Below are 5,040 nucleotides of genomic sequence, written 5' to 3'. Positions count from 1 at the left end.
TGCCCCTTTTTCCACATCTGTTTGTGTTTTTCTAAAAGCAAACAGATAAGAACAGCACAACGTAACCGCCTGCTTCTTTCTATCTCTTTTTCATTTGGCTTACCATTTCCAGTAACTCTTGTTTCATTTTACTGGAAGTGAAAGGCTTGAAAGAGCGGCCTTTGCCTCATTGTGACACAAAACAACAGGAAAGGCTTTCTTCTTGCCCAAGGAGAACTTAACAAAATGACAATTTACAATTCCAGACATTGAATTAGAATAATATTTTAGAGCAATTGCTGATGCATTTTTGACTAATTTCAGTGCTGTAGAAAAGCAGTACTTTCAATGCTTATATCAATGTCCACAATTTAACTCATAAAGAGGTGCAATTAACTCACGTGTAAGACTTTGTGTTTGTTTATTATATGTATTTTTTTTTTACAAGGAACTATTCAAAATGATAAGCCACCAGTTGTCACTGAGTATTTTATCACAGCAGTTACAACTGGAGTCATTTTCCAGTCCCAGCCCCTCCACATAGATATTAGAGGAGTTAAGGTCACACAGTGATTAAATTCCCGCAGAGCTAGCGTGTGAATAAGTAAAATGAATTCCCCCAAAACAGGACGTCAGGTGTAAAAGAGCAAGGTGTGGCAGCTTCTCTCCTGTTAATAGCCTAATAATGGCCTCAGGCTTTGACATGAATCAGTTATTTCTTAACAAATGGTGCCTTGGTTCTATATTTTATCTGTTGTAGAAATATTGACTTTATTCAAGATGTTTGACAGGAGAAAATATGTCAGAATATAATCCTATAGTCTTTCACGCACATTGTCCAGTTATTCATAGATTATTCCAATATGTGACCTGGGTATGGCTATATTAGTGCAGTGGCAGATATCACCTTATTTTGAGATGACTAAAACTGTATAAGCTTGGAATGATTGCAGTATTTCTAAGTTGAACAACAGGATATTTGCTTTAGATGCAATCAAAGGTGACTGGCGTATACTCACTCGGCCCCACAGTGGTAACTAAATGCAGCAGAAATCAGTACATGTCCTATTACTGATATTCTCCAGTGATTATTTTCAGCAGCTCTTTGCTGAAGAGGTTGGGTTTCTCTATCTCAAGTGTATTCCACTAGATTCAAGTCAGGACACCTATTTTGTCAAGTCATAGTTTTCACTTGTTTCCTTGAACAAAACTCAATTGTGTCAGTTTATATAGTTACTTTCTTCGACATTCCTCTTCTGTCACGCTTCTGGAATCATTTTGTCAGCCAGGTACATCCACAGGTATTCATCACCCCAACTTTTTGCACTTGTGGAGCCTTGCATCATCGCACTCAGACCACTGTGTTTCACTGTCCAGTCATTTTGGTCCTATTCGATGAAAGAATTTACTTCCTAAATATATCCATCAGTTTTCTTTTTATGTTAAGTTTATTTATTTGTCTTGGACGACAAACAAAAAGGTAGATACAATGAGATTAACAGTCTGAGCAATCACAGAAAAAAGTACAGAGAAACACAGCCCACAGGCTCAACAGTGAGATGTTCACAGGTATGGTGACACCATTCATGCAGATACGCTGTTTGAAATTAGCTCAGATGAGCTCAGATTTGTTTCAGTGATCAAAAGTTTTTTCTTTTTAAAACTTTTGTGTCAGTGATTGCAGTTGCATTCACTTTCGTTGCCTCGACTTCCTACTTTAGGGTCTGTCACTATTTCAAGGGTTAATTAACACACATTTCATCCATTTCATAATCGTCTGCTACATTATATATCTAATATCACTTGAAAATGAAAGCATAAACTGGCATTAACAAAGGTGGCCTCTGTCTCAGCATATAATCCAGTTTATTCATTCTTTAAGAAGTCATACAGGTCTTGCAGAGCTCATGGGCTGGCAGGGGGGGAAGCAGCACACATACGGATTTCTGATGGAAGGCTTTTAGACTTCAAGTTGTACTCTAATTTGCTCGGCTCTAAAAGAAAAAGGAAAAAAGAGAGAAGCAATTATGATTGTAGCCTAACTGCAAGATATTTTCATCCGTCTACACGGCCTTTTTCCAAAGACATCTGCAAGCTATCCGACCCATTAAGTAGTATTTTTTCAGGAAAAGATGTTAACAGTAAAATATACAGATCTTGAGAGTAAGTTTTGCCAAAATTCAGTTTTAAAAATCCAGAAACTCATGTGTAATGTACAAACTATACTTCCACCTACACTGTTCACATAAATAGTAACATTATTGGTAGATTTGTTATGACCACAAAAGCTTGAAACTTGATTAATTGCCCTGACATGAACTCACCCTCAAAGCATTCTGGGATGGGGAGGGTTCCATCATTACATACGCTGGCCACAGGGTAGCCACACTTCTCTGCTTTGTTCAGACAATAGAAGGCAACAGGCTCTCTGTGGAGGACTCTGTTTGGTTTCAGGTCTGAAATCCAGAGCTTCTTGGCATTGTAAAAGATACGGCCTCTCTTTATGCCAACTGTGCAGGGAGCTGATTAGGAAAACAGATAAATTAAAACATTTTCACCAAACACCACTGATCTAGAATTACAGGCGGTTTAAAGACAGTTTTTCAGTCATTCATTTGTAAAAAAAAAAAAGCAGAGCTGAAAAACTATGTAATATTCCCTTTTAGTGCCTAGACACTATCTTCTGAGTCATTTCAGTAAGTTGATGTAAATATAGAGCTTATCCTGAAGGAATGTCAGATTTTCTGACTCACCTCTGCAGACTGGCTTTGATGACCAGTTTCCTGTGTTTTGGCACTGAATCTCAGCCTCACCATCCAGAGTGTAGTGGTCATTGCAGGCGTACTTAACCTTCTCCTTGTAGCTATGTGGTCTCATCAGAGCAAATGTGATGATGCCATTGGGTATTTTTGTTGGGATGGTACAGCTTACCTCTAGAATAAAGATGTGTAGAAGAATTATAAACCAAAAAAAAGGGTTTAAGCAGCAAAACACAGACAAGCTTTTTGATGCTCTGTTCTGTGTTATGGAAAGGAAGAATACAAGGAAATGTGTAGCAAAAGATGAACATATACTGATCGCAGAGGAACTCATCCCAAAGTCTGCATACCTTGACAAACTGGTGGCTCAGTTGTACTTCCATCAGCCTTGCAGGATCCTCTCTCGTGACTTGGTGCTTTCGGTGGATTGCACTCATATGACCAGCCTTGTCCATAAATGGTTGTGGTCCCTGTAACTGGCTTATCGTGGACAATTCTACCATCTCTTGGTGGCTTTGGCAGGGGGCAGATCACAGCTGAGAGGATAAACAATTTTGTTCATAATTAAATCTTTTTGTATCAATATCCACAGAAGCATGATGAAGCAAATCCAAGTGCTTCAGCAAATAAAGAAGAATCAACTAGCATATAAAAATAATTTAGCTACGGTAAATGTTGTGTTTGAACAATTGAACATTGATGGAGTCTGTTTTCCCATTGCTCCACAGTACCTTTGCATAGAGGTGGTGGATGACTCCATGTGCCATCATGTAAACAGCTGCTTTCATTTGCTCCTAGCATGACGTATCTAATGAACAACAACAAAAAAAGACACAATTCTGTAATAATAACATAAACTGAAACTACTTATTTGGGAGTGAATTTCACTGTTACTCTTACCCATCATCACACGTGTAGTTAAGCACGCTCTTGAATGGAGCCTCTGTTCTCCCCTTTGCAAATGGCTGCAGAGGTCTGGGGATCTGGCACATCTTGGCTAAAGACAAGTTCAAACATGAGCAACAGGGACTCTGTTATAAATGCCTAGTTTGTTAAGAACATTAGTAACCACTTGTAGGATAAACAGCAGAATGATAGAAACAACAATTACTGATTGTATTTCAGAAATTCCTGCCTTTCATTCTTTGAACTACAGAGAAGTTGTGGTTTTGTGCATTAAATAATTATTCTATTTAAACATTCATTTGCATCTCTTGCAGAGTTTTGCTTCTCTATACTAGGTTACCTGTATTTCATTGCTTTTGGTCACCAAAGTTGTGGTAAATGACTCGTGACATATAATCCTTCTCCAGAAACCCCCTAACCATGCTATTTTGTCACTGGTACAAGATTTTAAACAAACTGATTTAGCCATTTTTGTGGAGAAAATTGAGTTTCTTCTACTCATATCTTTAAACTGACTTTCTTGTTTTGATGAAACAGCATTCGGACAATTGAGAGGTAAGACAGAGGGAGGCAGACATTGCAGAGTAGAGTGTACCTTCCAACTTAATAAATTGATTTTCCTGGGGATTGTGAGAAACAGGATTGGATTTCTATAAGGTCAGCAGAACAACAGTACATTTAGAAGCTAACCTTTGCTCCGAATTCCTCTTCACTGTTCTTGATTGATAGACTTGAACTATAAGGTAAAAGTACTGTCTATTGCCACAATCTTAACTCACGGGAACATGCCAGGTTTGACTGCGTCCACTCTCCTGTGGCAGTGCAGGTTATTCTGGGAGGCGCTGCTGCTGAGGGCAGGTACCCTTGTTCACATGTGAGAGTCACCTCTTCTCCAACTTCAAACACACGTTTCAGGGATGAAATATTGATCTCATCAGTGAAAGGAGGTCGGCCACAAACTGGTTAGAGGGGGAAAAAAGTGAGCTGATAAACGACCTGAAAAGATTCCCAACAATTATCTCACATGTGCAGGCAATTACATTAGGAATAGCTTAATAACTGTATAAAATGTTTGGTCCTAACTCCACAAGAATATTCCATTATTCAGTGTATGGCTTGGAATGATCTGTGGAGGCTGTAAACACTTCACTTCTGATGCAACACCATCAATCATCAAGGTTGAATGAGGCACAAATTGCATACAAATCAAAAGACAGCATGACTGACAGCATGTCAAGTGAGAGTGCTTGCAGCAGCACATTACCAACAAGCACAAATGAATTCCATGCTAAATTACAATGTTGCAATAAGCCTTGCTCACTTTACCTTTCGCAGGTGTTACCAGTGTGTATAAAGCTGCTTGGCTTAGAAGCAGCAAAGCAAAAACCGGAGCCAT

The 5,040-nt window shown here is 38.8% G+C and overlaps 1 pseudogene; it reads right to left on the bottom strand.

Moving 5' to 3' along the window:
- Positions 1-1,864: 1,864 nt before the first annotated feature.
- On the bottom strand, positions 1,865-5,040 carry LOC142379149 (beta-2-glycoprotein 1-like; annotated as a pseudogene).

This window comes from Odontesthes bonariensis, chromosome 4 (genome assembly GCF_027942865.1).
Source record: "Odontesthes bonariensis isolate fOdoBon6 chromosome 4, fOdoBon6.hap1, whole genome shotgun sequence".
Lineage (NCBI taxonomy): Eukaryota > Metazoa > Chordata > Actinopteri > Atheriniformes > Atherinopsidae > Odontesthes > Odontesthes bonariensis.
The sequence above is the reverse complement of the archived record's forward strand: the minus strand, read 5'-3'. Positions and strand labels throughout refer to the sequence as shown.